The 21,808-nt window shown below is 42.2% G+C and overlaps 1 protein-coding gene across 3 annotated transcripts in view; it reads right to left on the bottom strand.

Moving 5' to 3' along the window:
• Positions 1–1,606, bottom strand: part of FOXP4 (forkhead box P4) — a 149,894-nt gene extending 148,288 nt beyond the window's left edge. The window contains exon 1 of one of the 3 annotated variants that reach the window (XM_035123076.3): positions 990–1,606. The gene's annotated coding sequence lies outside the window, so the exon portion shown is untranslated. The remainder of the gene's footprint in view (positions 1–989) is intronic. The other 2 variants (XM_035123078.3, XM_035123080.3) reach the window with 2 other exon arrangements.
• Positions 1,607–21,808: the final 20,202 nt, after the last annotated feature.

Genomic DNA, 21,808 nt, shown 5'->3' with positions numbered 1-21,808 from the left:
GCCAGGAAAAAGTTATTTCAGAATGGGGGAGACAAGAAATTCTGCTATCCCAATTCAGGATCTCACCCCCACTCTAAATGTGTACTCAAGAAGACCATAAATGTGAGTGCCTTTGAACCTATCCATCCTGTCAATCACAATAAATTGTAATTCAAAGACACACTTACAGGACTGATTGATCTGCAGAAACCCCAAAGCGGTTTTGCAACATCTATTCCCCACCCCTCTTCACATTCACAAAACAGAGGAACAACAAAAAAATCCACTCACTGCCTGCTCCTTCATTTTTCCCTAGAAGCAAGAAAGTCTGCCTCCCATCCTCACAGCTCCCCCCATGAACAAAGAGGAAAGCTTTCTAACACCCCAACTAGTCTCACATATCCGATTCCTTTGGTTTCCATGCCACCCTCTGTAAATCCCAGCTGAAAAGTTATTTCCACCAGCACCTCTCTTTGTCTTGAGCGCTCAGTTTTCCGGGTACCCCGAACTTTCATGCGTCTCCTTTACTAAAAGGCACAGATCAATTAAACTGAGCGGAGGCTGCCTTCGCCAAGTGGTTTTTCTATATACGTGTATTTTTCACATACACACCCTAACATCCTTGAGGTTGCAATCTCAAAGGGAGAAAGAGAGAGAGTAAGGAAGGATGCGGGGAAGGGGGGTGAGGGAGAAGGGAGGGAATCAACAAAGCATAAATCTCAGTCTCCTTCACACACCTGCTTTTTCCAAAACACCTGGGGGGCAGGCACAACAGACCGGCCAGTTTATCAACTTTAAGTCGTTCCTGGTAGCAAATATTCAATGCAAGGTATATATCTTTAAAGCAGAAGAGTGCGCGGGGGGGGGTGTAGAGAGAAAGAGGAAGGAACTACTAAACGTCCTCTGTATGGATTAAAAACTAAACTAGCGTTAGAAAGTTTAAGAGGAGGGGGAGGGGAAGGTTGTTGTTGTTGCTGCTGCGGCTGCTACTGTTAAAAGATCCCACCAACCTGTTTCGATCTACAGCGCCTGGAATCGGGTCTCAACTTTTAACACCCCCCACTTGGAGCATGTGGCTGCCTCTTTGCTGCTGCTGCCGCTGTTGCCGCCGCCTCGTCCAGCTTCGTCCCTTGCGGAGCCGAAATGCCTCCAGCTCCCAGGCAGCCCGAGGTCCCCCAAAGTTAAACACCTCGGAGACAAAGAGAGAGAGACAGAGAGAGAGAGAGAGAGGGAGAGGGAAAGAAAGAGGGAGAAGCAAGCCGACAGAGAGAGAGAAGAAAGCACTAACACAGTTCAGGCATGATCATACTTTTCTCCTGCCAAAGGCTTTGCCGCTTTCTTCTCTTATTGTATCGGGGGGGGGGTCCTGTTTCTTCTTCCTTCACCCCTTTCTCGTGTTCCGTTTTCCTCAATGGAAGTCTCAAAGGCGGGCGGGGGGGAGGGGGGAGTCAATCTATGTCTCGGGTCCCTCCTCTCTCTGTCCCATTCAGATGTGGAGATCAGCCTCTAATCACAGGGGTTGTGTCTGTACTGGAGATGTGACTTGAGAGCTGGGAAGGGAAGGGAGGGGGGAAAGAGAGAGAGAGAGAGAGAGTTACTTCCAGTTCTACCATAATCCATCTAAAGCAGGTGCAGCTCTTTTCCAAGCCCACAGGTCCTGAATGGAAAAGGAAACCGCGGGAGAGGAGTGCGTAGGAGAGGGGAAGGAAAGGTTTTTTGAATCGAGGCGAGCAAAAGGAAGCGAGGCCCCTCTCTCAAGTCACTTTTTGTGCCCTTTTTCTTTAATACCTGAAATCGTGATTTCTCCGCACTTTTAATGTGTTAAATATATAAGAAAGGAAGGGAAACTTCAAGGGGGAAATAATAAGGGGTACATATTTTTCTTAGTTTTCCGTGTTTTGGGTTGTTCAGTTTTTACTAATAGCCCTTGTGTTAGACTACCGATTCTGGTTTTAAAGACCCTGGTGAAAGAGTGGCCTCGCTGCTAGGTCACTCATACCTTAACATATTTTACCAAACAGTTTAATGGGCACATATACTGCATCTGTCTGTGTGCCACAAACCCACAGGGATCATTGTAGGTATCACACATGTGCCTGTGGCAGGAATGGCCACTGCTCCTCTCAAGGTGCACAGGAAATATTAAATGTATGTTTGATACCAGATAACATGGGAATCGGCCCATACAATTTTGTTGTGAATATGGGGGTGTGTGTGTGATTAGGGTTGTTTTCACTCATGAGACTTACCGGTAAGTCCATTTTTTGCATTTCTCCCATTTGTAATGCCAATGAAATACAGTACTTATATTAGCCTTAATAACTTTGAAATGGCTTCCTACCACTTTCTGACAAGTATTAAAAACATTTGCATGAGCACACACAGAGTGAGGGGGAGACTCAATTTATTTTTAATTAACGTAAGTGTAAATGTCCTCACACTTGCAACCCTAAGCATAGGATTAGGCTTCAGAAACGTTATAAAGTACTTTTCACACCTGACCCTTAGTTTATTTACTTGGAAATGGCTTTTAAAAAATTATACCGAAATTGGAAAGCTTGGCCATTTTTGCTAATCATACTGAGATCCTTTTCATTTACCTAAATGCTTTGCAGGTCTCTTCAAATTTGCCTTGAATTTTGCTCTCACTGAAACCATACTTTCCAGTACAGTATGTATGCGTAGGACTGGCTTGTAAAAGAGCAGCAGAATTCACCCAGGTTTATTATTATTATTATTAATAATAATAATAATAATAATAATAATAATATGCAACACAATTATCAGCATATTTATTCAAAAGAGGGTCCCCCTACATTTAGTTGGGCTTACTTTCTAGTAAGCGTGTTTAGGATTGCAGCCTTAGTACACCCCAACTACTATATTACCTTCTGGATACATTCAATAGGTCAAAAAATACCCTTACCTGTATTTACCAATCCCTCAGTAATAATGATCCTGATCTGTTCAGAAAACACTGAATAAATATACTTAAATATGACATTTTATTTGGAATATTTCTATGCCTTCTTTCTATTGAAGGATATTGATGTTGCCTTATTCCATACATTTAAAAATAAAACAAATAAAAATATAAAATACAGATAAATAATAAAATAACCATCACCTACATTTGAAGGTGGGGTGAAGAGATCCAGCTGCCTCGGGGCAAGGCCTGATTCAGATCAGGATTACAGTGCTGTGGGATGGTTTTCACCTGTGCCATTTTCACAGCTGAAGTCAACCCTACAGTATGTTTTACCCTCTGGAGAAATGGCAGCGATAGGGGCGGGGTGGATTTCGACCAGGAAAATGGATTGGTGGAAAGTTTAAAACACCATCTCCTAGCAATCATGGTCCTGATTTGAATTCCCAGTTTCTTATGGCTGCTCTGATCCTTTTTAAAAGGAAAATAAAGGGGGGGGGAGAGATCTGATTTATCGATCTCTCACATCACATCTAGTTTGCCTTAAGTCTAATTAAAATGACCCAACATAAGTGGACAGAAATCAGCTATCTGAAAGCTCGAATACAGTAAAGTATATATATTTTGCTTGGTGTTTATATTAAGGGTGCAATCCTACAGCCAGCATTCAGCCAGCTGAGGAGCCACAGGAAAGGCCCTTGAATGGACAGCACAAAGGCCACTGGAGGTTCCCCTAGTATGTTGTTGTTGTTAAAATTTGTATACCACCCTTCAACTGAAGATCCCATGGGTGTAGATGATGCACAGGTTGTGGGGGCCAAAATGGAGTATGTCAGGAAAGGCAAGGAACCAGAAGATCCTAAGCCCCCTTCTTCCTGACACTCCCTCGCTTGGGGGGGGGGGAGTGTCCAAAACTACAGCAGACCCAGTAATTTTTGTCTCATTGGAGTCAATGCGAGAGTTGTTGTTGTTTTTTTTTTTAGATTGACTTGGCAGCAGGGTGAGAGACGCTGCTCCCAACCCCATGCTGGCCACACCTAGCCGACAAGACTTCAGATGTGGTGGTTGTTCTGTCTAATAGATACCATACATACAATAGATACCATACATGTATGAAGGGGAATGCTGTAGTGCTTCAGCTGTAGAGCAGAGAAGACCCTGTCCCCTAACTTCCAAAGGTAGGTGAACCAGAGCAGCTCCTCAGCCTAACATCTGAGCAAAAGAGTGAGTCCATATGAATGCAGACAGTTCTGCAGACAGTTTTTCTCGGTCTTAAGAAATAAGGCATTTTCCTAAAATTTACAGATAATCTGGTTACAGGGCACATGTGCTACCATTGCATTTTCAAGGTCACTACTTCGTGAGGGATAGAAACAGAGTTTTAGACAGCCATTTTGCATACAAGAGAAGCATGGATGCTGCTACAACTAAGTGCTGCTCTTGTCCCACTGTGGCTACAATCCTAAATTTATTTAAGTAGTAAGGCCTATTGAAATCAATGAAGCATATTCCTGAGACGCCATTATTAGAATTGGGCTGTAAAAGCTGCAATCCAATGAATGTTTATTTGGATGCAAATCCCACTGAACACAAAGCAAAATACCTTAAGTATTCCACCATTGAAATTGTTCGGACTTGCTTCCATGTACACATGCATAGCATAGCCTCCACAGATTCAATATTCATGTTTTCCTCCTGAGTAAATATTAATACAGTATATTCCTGCGTATAAGACTACTTTTTAACCCAGGAAAATCTTCTTAAAAGTCGGGGGTCGTCTTATACGCCAGGTCGTATTTCTTATAGGGCGAGTATAACCCAAACTCTATATTTTGAGCTTGTTTGGAGGTTCTAGCAGGGGAGCGCAGCTATCGTATACCCTTGACCGAAGAACGGTACACTCCTATCTGGGAAGGTCGTCCTCTTCCACCGAGCGCGCAGCTTCGGGAGGGACGCACATGGAGCGGTGAGGGAGGAAGGGGACACCCGCCTAGCCAGCCAGATCAGCCGAATCAACCCTGGCGATCAATGGGGTGACAGATGTCGCAGCCAGATCGCCCTCACATCCCCCAAACTATATTTTAACTGGAAAAGTTGGGAGTCTTATACGCCCAGTCGTCTTATACGTCGGAAAATACGGGTAGGTTGAATTGTAAAAACGTATCCAAATGCCACAACATTTAACTTACCGGTACTTACTTCTTGCAAAACCTTATGAAGAGCAGCAGCAGTAGAAATAAAAACTCAAAATGTTTTTTATCGGACAGAAACGACAACCCAATGCACATTTATGCACTCTTAAAGTCCACTGAAATCATGGAGCACATCTAACCCTATGCAGAATTGTGGTCCAAGGCTGCAATCCTGCTATCATGTTATGATGCATAGGTAAGTCCTACTGCTTTGCCTTAAATGAAAGGAAAATCTAATTTAAACATTTCTGCAGGAAAGGCTCTCAATTCCCTATCGTGCTTTCATTTGTGAGACCAGGCCTTATTTGCTGAGTGATTCTTATACTTCTAATAGTACTCATGCAAAAGCAATGCAATAAAGTTTTCTATACCAGAATAACTAAATATTTGTTGAAGATAGTACTGTATTTTAGCTGGAAACATATCAGGGTTTGTCAATGAATTTGTTTTTGGATCTTGATTAATTGGGTGCTATAATATGGGGTACCTCTATGGTCCAGGAAAAACTGTTAGTGTTTCTTTCTAGAGTAAGATTACTGCCCGAAAATTTTATATTACAGTATATTATCAACATTGTTGTCTTTCAAAGCAGTCACACAACTGAGCTTTCAAAAGCCTGCAAACTGCAAATAAAATGAAGAGTCTGACCTGTATTCAGTGGTACCTCTGCTTACGAACGCTTCGGATTATGAACACTTTGGGTTATGAACTCCGCTAACCCGGAAGTAGCTGCTCCTGGTTGTGAACTTTGCCCCAGGATGTTAACGGAAATCATGCGCCAGAGGCACATGCGCAGCGGGAAACCCCATTAGCGAAAGCGCACCTCAGGATAAGAACGGTTTCAGCTTAAGAACGGACCTCCGGAACGAATTAAATTCGTATCCAGAGATACCACTGTACATGTACAGATTTTCCTAGAAGCTGATCAACTTCAGGCTGATTGTTTTCCTTCTCTCTTTCAAGAAAATTCTGTATTAGCCTATGTTGCATATAAGACTAATTTTGCATATAAGACTGAAATTGCATATAAGACTAATTTTGGCTACTGTTTTCTAAAAAGACTGATATCTAGAGCATGCAGTTTCTCATTTATTTTTTTTAGAAATTAAGAACATTATTTATATTTCTCCCACAATTCTCTAAGGAATTCAGGGCAGTGTGTATGGTCCTCCACCATCACTTTTTTTTTTTTATCGTGGCAGCCCTGTATTAGGGCGAGTGCCTAGACACATGAAATGTTTTTGAAAATCAAATCAACAAAGCAAAATCTTGATAAAATTTTAGAAAAAATATCCTGACCAAACATATTCCTCATATTTTTTATTTCTTCTAATAACATATGAAGGTCTGCGTCTAATACCTAACGGACAATGCCAATGTGATCTAATAAAGAGAGTTTAATGAGACACAATAGTTTCTTAATATTTCTAAAGCTTAGAGCTCTAAACTTTATACTCCACCTGAGTAGCAAAGAGTGAAGACTTTGAAAGAATAAGAAAAGGAATCCCACATTTCATTAGGAAAGCACCAAGGCTTTCCCAGAAAGACTCATTCGTTCTTTAGAATCGTTCCATCAGCAAGAATATAAACATGATAAACTTCAAAAAATATCTGGAGGTTTATGTAGTCCTAGTGCTGTGGATGTTTCTGATGCATGTTTAATTAAAACAAGAACATGGTTAAGAATTTTTTTGGCAGGCTTAGTGAGAGAAAAATAATGATGTCACAATAGGTGCTGTTTAGCTCACAGCATCCCTCAGATTTGCAAATGGAGATGCTCTTGGATCCTATTATTCTGAAAACCTAGGTTGCAGCAGTTGCCAAGAATGCCTTTTGCCACTCCCATCTTGTGAAAACGCTATGGCCCTTTCTATCAGATCAAAACCTATCTGTCAATTCCTTATTGATAATCTGAATAAATACTTGAAATGTACTGGTCCAAGGTTGTAAATAGCTGCTCACTGGATCACCTCCGGCTAACAAAAATGTCAAGCAGGCACTGTGGCACATAGGTTTTACATAACAGCAGATTAGTGACAATTGGGGGGGGGGGTAATAATTTTTGTGGACCTCCTTGCAGTGCTGTAGTGGTCCAATCTGTGTGGAAGTATCAGTGATTGTGGATGGACTACAACTTCACATCCCAAACCGATATTTAATCTCGGCCTGCAACACGAGGCCTACTTTTGACGTTGTTCGTTTCGTTTTTACTGTACATGCCCACCTTTCTCTCCCACTCTTCTTTTTCTCAGAAAGTAAATAGCGGTGGTGTCTCTGTTCTTACCTGCCTTGCATTTGGCTATGCCTCAATTGTGGGCCACAACATACTCGTGAAACATAAATATTTGGGTAGTGAGAGGGGCTCAAACAAGATGGAGGATGGGAAAAGGCTCTTTCTTTTATTAATACCTCACACACACACAAAATACACACTTCACCTGGTACACTGGCAGGCCCTTGTCTACCATACAATATTGTGCACACTCGAGCCCACATTTGTGTCCTGACTGTGGGATCTGAGGCCTATCATCAAATTTTGGTTGATGACAGTAACTACAAAATTAGCAGTTTAGGTCTACAGTCAGGCTCTTGAACGACAATAAGCCACAAGTCATGTGAATAAGGCTTTACTGTAGACACCATTTGCCCTGAGCAACAAAGGGACTTGATTTGCTGTAGCTGTTTGCCTTAGACCTTGCCCCCCTCTCCTGTTGGAAGAGCACAATTGAAGAAATATGGCACTTAAAGCATGCATTTTGTAATTTCACAAAACAAGGATGCATGTCAAGGTTTTTAAAAAGTCAGTTTTGCGAACAGAAATTGCTGTTAGCTGGAGAGTTTTATCAAAATGTGCACTGTATACATTCAGATCTTTTTCACTTGGATGGAGAATTCTGTTTTGATTAAAGCATTTCGTCATTTCTCAACAACAGAAATGAAAGCTTGTTAAGAAATACAATACAATATAAATACAATTTCCATGCTACATGTGCAGCATGGTTTTTTTTAAAAAAATTACTGGCACAGAAATTATCAAAATAATGCTTGTCAATGTTCAGTTTTGCTCTGATGTTTTACAAATGGAAAGTTTTAATGAAATCATATATTTTTTCAACAATATGTAGCATTGGGTAATGGCCCAGTTTTGAAAACAATACTGCTAAAGCCACATTGGGCACATTCCAGCAAAAATTGGTTGTGTGACTAAAGCCATATTCGGGCATTATTCTCCTCACACACTGAGGGGGGGGAGTGATTGTGTGCCAGCTAGCTCCTCCCCCTTGGTTGCCTCCCCATCACCAACCCTTTGCCCACCACACTGGAGGGCAAATGTCTGCAGCAGGGAGCCTGCTGTATTTGTGTAGGCTCTCCCTCATGCAATTATAATCAAATGAAAATAAGAATGCCTGCATAGTGCTGAAGTCTCAATGAAATCTATGGAACTTGTCAAAGAGGCCCATTCCATCCAACACAAGTGTTCCTAAGATTACTTTAGAACTGAATGGGAGTTTCTTCTCAGTAAAATCCACTTGCTCCCAGATCCTACCCAAGCTTCTCATCTTTGTCTTCAAAACTGACCGTGGCCCTGCTCGCCACCCCCTTACTGAAGGTCTCCTGCTCTCTCAAACAACCCCACCCTATCTCCATTGCCTCATGTATGGGACTGCCTCATAGAATTGTAGAATTGTCAGCTATCAACAGGAACCAAATTATATCATTATATATACCATAATATATTATGCCTTATTCAATACTGATATCCAAAAATTAAAGTCAAATGGAGATCAAATATCAACAGATGTAACACACATATAACTTGTTCAAATTACAGAAGGTGAATATTCAATATAAAAATTCATAGGAGAGTTTTAAGAATTTTTGGAAGCAAATTCCATTGGTTGCTGCAAGATTTCCAATTGATCACACAACCTTCTACTTCCTTTCCTTCTCTTTGGTTCCTTTGACAGTAGTTGTTTTCTTGTTGAGGTAAATTTAGCCCCAATAACCCCTTCTTCCCCTCTCAGCTCTCAACCTTTCAACTTAACTCCTGCTTGCAAATATCAATCGGGAAAAATAAGATGTGGGGGTTACCAAGACCCTCCTGCTTATCTTGCTCCATAAAGGCAAAGGAAAATGGCCCGAGTGAAAGCAAGGTGAGGTAGCTTCAACCTGCCCCTTAAAACTCGCATCCACAACCTTCGATGCCTTTATCTAGAACCATCCTCCTCCTCAGCCTGCTCTACAAACATCTTTCATGTATAATGTTATACCTCAACAGACATATATTAAGAGGCCATGAGATGGCTTAGAGTCATTTGACTCAAAGCTGGTGTGCTGTAGTGGTTGGTGTTTTGGGCTTGGACTTGAGAGACCAGGGTTCAAATCCCTACTTGACTATGAAGCTCACTGGGTGACCTTGGGTCAGTCACTGCCCCCAGCATAATCTACCATGCAGAGTTTGCTGTGGGGATTAACTGAGGTGGGGAGAGCCATAGGTGAGATATCAATGCAAGGAATAAATGAATGGATTTCAGCTTCTGCTTTCTCTACCAGCTCAGCTAAGGCTGAGTGGTTCCTCACCCAATAGACAATTATAAGCTACCTCACACAAAAGCTGGATCTGTTTAGGAAACAGCCCAAACATAAAAACAACCCATGTCTATTTCTTCCTAGCACTTTCTCTGTTGGTTTTGACCAGGCTTCACCAACCTGGTGCCCTCCAGCAGTGCTGTCTGGGGCTGGTGGAAGTTGTAGTCTAAAGGATTTGGAAGGCACCGGGTTGGTTGGTGATGGCTTCAATCAAAGATGACTCTCAAGCTTCTGCTTCATTTGAATCTATTTGCATAATGGATCCAGCACAGCGTAAGCAGCATACTGGAAAATTCCAAGGGATCCATGAGTATAAAAATAGTTAACGGAGTTTAAAATAAATGAAGCAAAAGCAGTGCCCAACATTGTATGAGTAAATGCTGGCCCTGTAATTAGCAGGATCCCAGAAAGGGGAGGTGTCTTTCTTATACCCATGAACTAGAGAAAGTGTCTGATACCTTTCCACGTGGTTGCTGGCACTGCCTTCCTTGGCTAAATAGTTGTGAAATTCCTGCTCCAGCTTTAGACAAAATGGTTAGGTGGGTGGCCATGGCTTTGTCATTGGGCTATTACATTCCAGTTGTGTAAGGCAATGAAATGACGTGATCCATTTACTGTAAGTGATGAGAAATCCTCTGGCTCTGCATTTAAAAACAACATATTCCTCTCAGCACTGGGTTAAAAGCCAGCCCACTAGCCTTAGTCAACAAGGAACTGCATCATGTTTTCCCAAACAAATATCCACAAGGAAATGTAGAACTCCTTACTTGCTCTAAAGCCAGAGAAGGGGGAATAGGGAGGGCTGCATGTGGAATATCCATCCTGGAGATGGATATGCTCTGGGAGATTTTAAATTAGATGGGACTGTGTGGCATAAATACAAGTATATAGTGCCTGTAAATTACTCTAAAGGTGCCAAACACTATCAACTTTTAGTCAGGCTGGCATCTGTGCTACAGGCTAGAACTGATGCTTCTATTTTTAAACAATGGGTTTTGCTGCCCAAATCATTTATATTACTGTGGTTACATGTTAAATGCTTAGGATCCATGCATAGAATAATAGAATTGTAGAGTTGGAACAGATCCTCAAGGGCCATCTAGTCTAACCCCTGCATTGCAGGAGTCACAACCAAAGAATCCTCGAACCATCTTCTCTCAAAGTAATCCATCTGTTGTGGATTTATCATATTTTCTCAACACTGGACTTTGGACACTTCCAGATGAGATTTTATTTTGCAATTGACACTCCTCGTGCAACTTTTTTGCAGCACCAATACAACATCATTGCTGTGTAGCAAAATGAGATCCTGCATCTCCTCCCCACCCCATTTAATCCAGAGTAAACTTTACAGAAAAAAACCTAATAAGTAAAATAACTGCTGCCACAATACATTTGTGGTATCTCAACACCTTGTTTGCAAATTAAGCCCCTGTCTGGAAGCACCCTTTTTTCCTGGGGACTATAATGTCACATGAACACCAGGGGCCATAACGAACTTGCTCCATGCTCGCCCATTCTGAGAAATATATATGGCTGTGTACACAGTACCATTTGCTCTGGATCCAGATGTTTGAAGCCATGTAGACAGAATTTTAGCCACAATCCATACCTGTAGTTTCTTGAGAAATTCTGCTGCTTGATGCATTTTCCCTCAAACCAGATTCCATCCAATTTGAAAGTATGCTTTGTGGTTAAATCTCTGGTGTGTACATGCAACATGTAAATGCAACATGAAATGCAGTGGCTGAGGGAACGACCTTTCTGGGTTTTAAGCTGCTAATGTGTACACAGCCCTAGTTTTGAACAAAAGTTTCAGGCCGTGCTGCTCCTTCCTTTTAATGCTAAACTGCCATCTCTGGAAACTTTGACACTTTTTGTCTAAATCTCCCTGCACATTCTGTGTTTTCCAGTTGTGAATAGTCAGTACCATCAAAAATGGTATAGGCCAGGCATGTTCAACAGGTAGATCGCAATTACCTGTAGATCACTGGGCGTCTGTGGTAGATCACTGGCAGATCACTGGCTCCCCCCAAAGAAGCTCAAGAAGTTTGGCTACCCTAAAAAAGGCTCAACATTCTTGCCCTGCACCCCCCAAAAAGGGGCTTTCCTCCTCCCTAAAAAAGCTCAATAACTTTGACCTGAACCCTCAAAAAGGGGGTAGATCACTGCCAGTCGTTAACTCCGTGAGTAGATTGCAGTCTCTTGGGAGTTGGCCACCCCTGGTATAGGCAAAGGAGGCAATACGACAACCTTCTAGCACCACAGCAAGGCTAACACTGCCACTCCCCTGCAAGAGTATTCTTCCTCCTCCTCTCCAATCCTTGTGGTAGATGAGCCAAGAGATTGCTGGCTCCAGACAGTGTTAGCATTACTACAGAACTAAGGATAAAATCTGGATTTAAAAAAATCAGCTGAAAAAATCTTTAGTTGCGTGTTCTCTGCTGCTGACAAGTTTTTCAAAGGACTTCTGGCTAGCCATAGGGTATTCTCACAGGGAAACGTGTTTTTGGTGAGAGGTTGAACTAGGAATGTTGCCTCCCACACATTCCTTGCTCCAGCTCCTGCTTTCAGCCCCCCCCCCCCCCGGCCACTTTTCACCTGGGAATCTTCAGTTCCAGATGGGGCTTACTCAGCAGGGAGCCTGCATCATGTCTTTGAAACCTCAGACCAAAAGGAGAAAAGCGCTGGGCTCGGAGGCTATGTTTGAGCACGAGAGAACAATGTAATTCCAGACCGATGAACAGCTGACCTGTGCGTATTGCTTGCTTCGTGCTAGGTGGAAAAAGACCAAGGCTGTAGTACCACCCGCCCAGAGCCATGAACACTTTACCACTCACTTCTTTAGACACAGCATGTCTGGGTTTCATTTTTCATTTATCTGCTTTTCAAATAATGTTACTCATACAGATTGGCTGTCTGTACACACCACTCACGGTGCTTGTCTGCATTGTTTCCTTAGATTTAGATTCTTCTCTCCTTACCCTTTCAGAGTCAGCTGTGAGTAATCCTTTTGAAATCGATGGGACAAGTCAGACACTCAATAGCGCTGTGTAAGAATATTCCTTGCTCTGAGGCTTTAAGTTTCAACTGCTGTTTATGTTGTTGTTTCTTCTTATGGCCTAGGCTTCATTTAATATGCTTTGGTACAGATCCTTGCCTACTGAAAAACAACAGCAGCCCATCAATTTCAGTTACATCAGGTGACTTTCTGATCCATTCAGTTCCCTGATTTTTTTTTAATGCAAAGCATGAGGAGAATCTGCTCATTTGTTTTCTTTTTCTCTCACTTTGCTTATTGTTTTACCAGCTTCTTCACAAAGGTCCTTCCTTTCCATTTTTGCCCATATTCTTGTCTTCATCTCCATACTGCCTTTCATATTTTATTTAACCAGCACTCTCTTTTTGCTGCTTTGACACCAAGGCCCAGATCCTGGACCGGTGAAAACTGACTTTCCCCCCTAAACTACACAACTGCTGCATGGGAGCTGAGCAAGGTCCACCTGTCTGCACCACGTATAATAGCAGCAGAATTGCCATACAAAATGCACCACTTGTATTTTATTTCTGCTTTCTCTGTGTGTGTTTCCTCTCTTCCTTGGGGAGGAACTGACGTTTACTTTTCTCAGAAGAAGACCATCCTGTGGGATGTAAAACATCAACAATCATTATTCATACTGGTGCAATATAGTGGGAACAGAGCTTTGTGCCACCCTAGGGTCTTGGTTGGACTCTCTGAAGGTCACTTGACAAGGTCTGGTGTGTGAATTACCATGTTTGTAATGCTGGGGCACAATCTTCTGTTTTAAGTGCGTGCTTGGGAGGACTCGACAGAAAAGCATTTGGGACACAGCCGGGTCCTTTCTCAGTGCAAAACTGCAGCAGATCAATGAATATTTTAACAAAGAAATATTTCATTAAAAGGGTTGATTGCTTAATGAACTGTCCCTGCGAGCCATCAGACTGCAATGGTTCTCCCCCCACCTCCCTTTAACAAAGGCAAAGATTCATATCACGAAGAACTGGCTTATCAAATTACCGTAATAGCCTGTGTAGAACATGCACTCTTCAAGAATAGCTTGCGATGTAAACAGGGTACGAGGACTGGCACATGTGGCAGAATGATGCGCAGCTACTTTTGCCCATCATTCTGCCACATGGTGGGAAATTATGTCACACATATAGACATATCCATGCTCATTGTACTTAGGTCTAGGACAATAATTAGACACCCCACATTTGATATGGACACATCAGCATTGTGGGGTGTCTAATGTACATATTTGTTTAGGACCTAGATAGAACTACCAAGACCTGGGCTGGATTGGGTCATTTAGCTGGCAGTTCGAGAAGAATTATTGTCCTAGACCTAAGTACAATGAGCATGGATATGTCTATATGTGTGACATAATTTCCCACCATGTAACTTACTGAGCAAGATGTGCCATCTATTTCAAAATACCATAGCTCATCTGTGATTTTTATTTGACAAGTATTTAATAATAATCTCCCACGATCAGCTTTCAGCTGTGTTAAATCTGATTTACACCCATTCTCTTTTCTCTGTATGATTAGAAATTGCTCTGATTATTAAGGGTGTCGTCGACTAAACACTGCTGCTCTGCAACCTTGATACATCTCAGCAGGACAGTGTGGAAGCTTCACACAAACCCTCATCAATGGAAGCCTTGGCGATGCTAGTAACAACAGCAGTGTTTGGTGGGGAAAGCGAAAACTGTAGTCTATACTCAATGAAGAGTTTTCTCTTACTGCTTGTTTGTGCAAGATGAGCTGCAAGCCCAGAAAGGAGGCAAGCCCAGAAAGGAGATTTCTTTTCTAGCTACATGAAGCCATATTTTCAGCTGTATTTTAGTAAAAAAAAATATAGTCTCAGGATTTCAAACAGCTACTCTTAGGGCTCACACGGAAGTGATAAAATGTCTTTAGAGGGCAGTATGTAACATACAGTTTAACAGCATGAGAAACTGTACAGGTATTTTATGAGATTCGAAATCTCTGCCCTGATTGGTAGGAAACACAAGTCATTAAGGACCACAAAATGAACAATAACCTGACAAGAAACAACCAATTTTCCATCAATTAGAATGAAGCCTCCTTTTGTTTTGGGGCTTATTATTTTAATATAAAATTAAGGGTGCTGATTGGTGATTACTTTTGTCTGACGACAATTCATTACAATGTACAGGAAGAGAATGTTAACTGATAGAACTAACAAAGAAGGGAGGGTACAAAAATGAAGAAGGTTGGTGTTACAGCAGCTCCAAGCAGCCTGATAAGGTGGTCTTCCTGAGGGCAAACACAAATCCAGCAGACCAGTTTTTTCCTGAGCCAACAGAGCTCTCTTGGTGCCTTACACAGAGGATCAGCATCTGTTCCCAAAGAATGCAAGCACTCGGATGAAAAGCAAGAATAATCAACAGACAGCTCATTAAATCTGTTCTGCAAAGGGAATTGTTTTATTGGCACCACCACTTATCTTGTTAAGCAACAAACTATTACATCCCACACTAGCTTTCAAACCCTCCTATACATCCATAGGGAGAAAAAAGGTTTCTCAGGGCTAGTACATACCCACAGATTACCTGCTTATGCTCCTGGATTTTGCACAAGCATGCAAGTGCAGAAAAGCATCCCTGGAAAAGGTGGGTGTCTTGACAGGGTCAGCACCTGTAGCTCCTGCTTTGTATATAGGAAGTCCCAGGTTCAATGCCTAGCATCTCCAGAAAGCACTCGAAAAGACGCCTGTCTGAAGAGAGACACTCTCATTCTGTGTTAACAATACTGAGCTAGATGGGTTTGGACGAAATATAAAGGCACTTCCTAAGTTTCTGTTCATTTCCATGCCTTTTGTTCATTCATGGCCATCATTGTTTTGTCGAGGGTTCTTCTGAACGTGGGTGTTTAATTCCATCTCCTTGATCTTCCAGCATATTAATTCATTTTCATTGCTTCCTGCTACAATTTTGTTGGTGCTACTCTTTTGTTCTTCTCAAAACACCGCAATTGAATCATGATCCTTGGGCAATCATTTTCATGTGCATCATCTTCCTCTCTCATATTAAGCAATTCAAGGGAGCTAAAATGTTGGCAGATTCAAGGCAGACCAAATAAAGTGATTTTTCACAACACAATACATACTTAATGGAATGAGCTCCCACAAGATGTAGTGATGTCCACCAACTTGGAGGGCTTTAAAGAAGGATTAGACAAATTCATGAAGGATAAGTCTATCAGTAGCTACTAGTCATGATAGTTATGTTCTAACTCTACTGTTGGAGGCAGCCTGCCTGCTGGGAATCACAAATGTGGAGAATGTTGTTGCGCTCAGGTTCTGTTTGCATGCTTCGCAGAGGCATCTGGTTGGCCATTGTGAGAACAGGATGCTGGACTAGATGGACCACTTGCCTGGTCCAACAGGGCCCTTATGCTCTTACAATCAACTTTTCACCTTTAAAGAAAATGATTGGAATCCATTTATGTCACAAGGGTGCTGATTCAATAGCTAGTACAAGATACACTGAAATGACCTGCCATCAGAGTTCTCCTGCCATCAGAGATAAGGTGGTAAGCTGGAAGAGGAGGGCCTTTTCACCTTTGAACATCCTCCATGAAGAAGCTTACCTGATTGAGAGGTTTTCATTCTACCAGATGATTGATGATTTTGTATTTGCTGGTAGTTTTTGTTTTTCTACTCTTCTGTTTTATTGATTTTTAATATCATATATATTTTCATTCTCATTTTGGAATTACAATCATATTGCAAAGTTCCCTGAGATCATTATTATTTTATTGCTATGGGTTTCTGGGTGCCTCAACTCCCCTAAATTCCTGGTGTTGAAGTTTAATCAATGCTTGGAATATTAAGATGGGCTGCCAGCAGGGACGTCTTTACCACTGAGGGTAGTGGTGCGGGGAACCAGGGCGCCAAGGTCTGGGGGGTGCCAGAGAGTCTGGGGAAAGTGCGTGGGAGGTAATCAAGGCGGAGCAGGGGTTTGGTGCCTGCGCTGCGCGCCTCCAGCACCAGGGTCATCCCTGCGGCGGGAAGGCTCCGGATGCTTTCCCGAAATCCGGAGCTCTCCCCGCTGGCTCTGCGGTGGCGATCTAGCCACAAGGTTGGGGCTACAAGAGCTACCGGGCTCGGGATGGAGGAGGCGGCGTGGCGGCTGCTGCTGCTGCTACCACCTCCAGAGGACGTGGAGCGGGAGGCGAGCCCAGGGGCTGCTGCAGGTGCAAAGGGGTCTACAGCTGCCTTCTCTGTGAGGCTGCTTCGCCCCCGCAAGTACCACACGTGGCATTGGAGGAGTGATGGTGGAGGAAGTGGGTGGGTATTCAGGGGTGAGGGGGAAGGTTTGGAGGAAGTGGGGAGGTGTGTGTGGAGAGAGGGAGGAGGGCGAAGGAGTCTGTGCCTGCTGCCTTCGGCCCCGGAACCTCTTCGGCCCAGGGGCATGCGCCTCTTGAGGGGGTGCAGAGTGCAGGCAATAATAGTAGTGGGTGGGAGGAAAGGGGCCGGAGGAGCCACTCCGCTGCAAGGAAAGGTTTGGGGCTCATTTGGTTTGGGGAAAAGGCGTGGGAAAAGTGACACAATCACTCCCCCCCCTCACCTAACACTCCAATTCGCGGACATCCCGCAAAGCTGAATATTGGAGGATTCAGCTTTGTGGAACTCACTTCCCGTTCATTAACTGTGGAACTCACTTCCCGTTCATTAATGTCCATGAAATGAAATACTAAACGAGGATTCTTTCGAAGCATTGATTCTATCATGCAAAATAGACTGCTCGGCTTTGGAACACATTTTTACAAGAAAAGCCCGACTAGGTTTTCAGATACCTTTCAGTTGAATAACTTGTTAAAGAAATGCCCCAAGTAACTCATGTGGTAGTTTGAAAGTCTTGTTTATTCCGTTATATTTTACTCCAAGAAGATCCATTTATCCTAAATAGAACCTAATAGGGCAGACATGTATGTACACTTTTTTTAATGTGTTCCCAGTGAGATCCCAACTCTGGGAAACGGGGGGGGGGGGCGCCGGAAGGATCTTTGAACCATGGCGCTGGATAGGTTTAGACGGCCCTGGCTGCCAGGCGGTGAATATAGCAGTGTCAAAATATAGGCCAGCCTGATAGTGGCTGCTAAGTCATTAACAGGGATATGCCATCAGCTAAACTAAGACTACATGCCAGCCAGCAAATGGGTGAAGTCCCATTCTATGCTCTGGGAAGTAAGCAGAAGACAATGCCTGTTTTTTTTTGGGGGGGAGAAAGTTTTAGGATTGCCGTTGGGGATTATGTGGGCTGGATGAAAAATAGTTGCAGTCTGTTAAACACGGCAAGCTGAAGAGTGAGGTCAGAGCACAATGTCAACTGACCGTTTGAAACTGCAGGAATGGGAGAAACAGGATCCTCTTGGAGTGTAATGCTTTGAACACCCCTGCCATAGGCTCAGGTTGTATATATATGTGTAAATTAACTATATATCCTAAAGACAACATAGTATCCATTGTTCCTTCTTTCCACAGGAAACACAGACTCTGCATAAGCCACTGGACCTCTGGAATCTGGTGCTGCTCTGAGATAGGGGAGGTGTGTAACATTATATAAATATATTATTGTATAAATAGAAATGTATGTAGTCTTTATATTGTTCCCATGTCATGGCTTTGCTGCCTCATAATTGGGACAACCTTCCCCACAAGGTGTGGATTTGTTTTAACTTTCGACATGGGCACAGAATGTGAGCTGCATAATAGGTAAAAATCAACAGGTGTCAATTTCTCTGGCATAAAGAGGCACTGGTGGAAACAGTTCACCTGTTGATTTCCACCAGTAACCTTTTTTTAAGTGTTTCTCCGCGAAAAGGCAGAAAGCTTATAATGTGAGCTCAAGTGTTACTAAGCCAATTGTTTCTTGGAGAGGGTCAGGCAGATACATCTGGCTCGTTTTCCTGTTTCTTTGTACAGTACTATTTGTGGTATTGCACTGGAAGATTTCAATACACACCTGCAAAAAAAATGTTTCTCAGATCAAGATATGTTAAACTGTAAATTTTGTTTGCAACTTTCCTACAAAAGGTACTCGTGCTGAATAAATAGCCCACTTTAAATGGCAGTGTTGCTCTTTTTGATTGAAATGGGTTAATAAGCAATTATTTAAAAGGTCATTTTTACATTTTTCTTTGTTTTGAAATGTATTTGTAAACAAATTTAATATCATTTACATAACTTGAAGTTGGTAATACAGGTGTCGGAAAGAGGGCCACATTTCACTTAAAGGAACTGGCTCCTATTGTTTTATATCTTTCCCAGCCCACATGTGCAGCCTTGAGTTTTTGCAACAAAATAAAAGCGTGTATGTGGTATTAACATCTTTTTTAGGGAAATTGTGACCTGCTAAAATGAAAGGTTTACTTCTCCTATATGTACGATAAAAAAATCTGGGAAATGGAAATCTGCACAGAGAGTTTAGATATACAGTCCATTCAGGGGGATCTCCTAGGCAAGCCCAGTTGAAATCACTCGGAGTCCTGCAAGAGTACGATGGCGCTTTTGTAAATTTTCCATGCATTTCAACAGGGCTTGCTCAGAAGGCATTTACAATGGATTAGGTAAGTGGTTCTCAAATGGTATGTGGCAGGCCACACTGGTGTGGCAGGAGAGGGCGGCAACTGGGGAAAAATCCAAGGGCAAGCAAAGAAACAAGGAAACATTTCAGTATAATATAATATAGTATAGTACTGTATAAATTTATTTATTTATTTATTCATTTGCAGAATATGAATATATTTTCAAAACGAGAGCAAGAGCATCAAGTGATATTGAGGACAATCCTAGTTGTGATGCAGAATCGCTGTTTGAACAGCACTGGATAATAGCATTAGCTATTTTTTCTACAGGGATTTTAAACTTGGACAAATATGAAAGATCAGAAAAGAGAAAGGCTTATTTGTGTTGAAGAGGAGAGTGGGGTTTGTTTGTCTCAAATTAGATCTATTATAAATGAGATTTATAAGAGCTGGACCATAAAGAGAGAGAAAGTGAGAGCTGGACCATAAAGAAGGCTGATCGCCGAAGGATTGATGCTTTTGAATTATGGTGCTGTAGGAGACTCTTGAGAGTCCCATGGCCTGCAAGAAGATCAAACCTATCCATTCTTAAGGAAATCAGCCCTGAGTGCTCACTGGAAGGACAGATCGTGAAGCTGAGGCTCCAATACTTTGGCCACCTCATGAGAAAAGACTCCCTGAAAAAGACCCTGATGTTGGGAAAGATGGAGGGCACTAGGAGAGGGGGACGACAGAGGACGAGATGGTTGGACAGTGTTCTCGAAACTACGAACATGAGTTTGACCAAACTGCGGGAGGCAGTGGAAGACAGGAGTGCCTGGTGTGCTATGGTCCATGGAGTCGCGAAGAGTCTGACACGACTAAACGACTAAACAACAACAACAAATGAGATTACTCAGCAAAAGCAAGCTCATGCCCCTCATTGAGTTTGTGTACATCCTTAAGTTACATATGTAAGAGACTCATTGATAATTATATTTTGGGGATGATTTATGCTGCATTGTTTTATACTTTCTGGATGTCCCATGATCATATTATAACATAGTTGTGTTCTATGTTATAAATCAAGCACTGCTAGAAGTTGTTTCTTTTTATTTTCCAGTGATATTTCTTACCAATAATAATAATAATTTTATTTATACCCCGCCCTTCCCAGTCAAGACCGGGCTCAGGGCGGCTAACAACAAAAATATCAAAACAAGCATAAAAGAAACAATTCAATTAAAATACAGATTAAATACAATGTTAAAATTCAATTTAAATTTTAAAATTTTAAATTCAATTTTAATTTCAATGTGTGCGAGCCAATTTTTGTTCTGAAAGTGTGGTCCAGAAAAAAAGTTTGAGAACCAATGGATTATGTCTTCAGAGTAAGGTTACCAACTTTTTATTAGCTTCCATGCCTCTGAACTGAACAGTAGCTTGTCCTATAGACATTAGAAGACCATAATGCGTATCAACCTGCCGTAAACAGCTTCTCTTTATATGAATTTCTGCAGATCAAGCTACAGATAAAGGACAATTTTTTTCTGGTCTGTTGATAACCCTATTTTGTGGTGTCCTCCCAGCCACATTGAATCATTCACATGTTTTCAGGCACTCCCACTGAGTCTTAGGCTGAAGTCCTATACAGTACTCAGAACCCTGGGAATATGCTCCACTGAACTCAATAGGATTTACTTCCGAGGAGATATATATAGGATTGCACTGCCAGTTTCCACTGGGGACTTCAGACATCTGTTCCACTACTCTTCACAAGCACATCACCCCAAGAAGTTTACAAGGTTTGTGGTACAGTGGAGCTACATTCAAATTTCAATTCACTGTTATATATATTTAAAGGCCAAAAAAAGCAAAACAAAAAAAACAAAAACAAAAAAGATGGGCCATAGTGCAATAGAGTTGTTGAGACTGACAATGCCATCCGATATATGTCTACTGAGCTGTCTCACTGAATTCAATGAGGCTTAATCCCAGGTAAGTGGGTATAGTATTGCAGTTTTAGGATGTGTGAAATGGGGTGCATGGAGACATTTGAGTGAATGGAACTTAGTTACTCTATTTCTCCTTTCCTTAGTAAAAGGAGATTTGAATCATTCCCCACCCCCACAGGAGGGGATGGTGATGAATTTAAAGCCCTGTGAGAGCCTGAGATAGTATTAGGGGTATTTGCATTGAGTTTCTCCCCATCTCCAAATTGACTATAATAATGGCGAGTTTATGAAAGGGAGAGACATATTTAAATGAATGAGACAAGAAAAGAAAGGGCGGGGGGAGAGAAGAAAAACCATCTGGATCTCAGTCGCCTTCCAGCTCTGAACACATTTGTGCCACCAGTTCCTAAATGCACAAATTATGCAGCCATTTCACGGGACACTTAGGACTCAAATTGCAACGCGGCAGTGGGGGGAAATTGGGCACATAATTCCCCCTGAACAATAACAGGGAGTCGCGTGGTTAATTTAACTCAAAGCCTGTAGCCAGTTTGCACTCCATCAGAGAACACCGCGGCAGGCGCATTCCAGTGCACGACCATGAA

The sequence above is a fragment of the Zootoca vivipara genome, chromosome 7, assembly GCF_965207765.1.
Source record: "Zootoca vivipara chromosome 7, rZooViv2.hap1.1, whole genome shotgun sequence".
NCBI classification, from domain to species: domain Eukaryota; kingdom Metazoa; phylum Chordata; class Lepidosauria; order Squamata; family Lacertidae; genus Zootoca; species Zootoca vivipara.
This window is presented reverse-complemented; position numbering and strand designations above follow the sequence as displayed.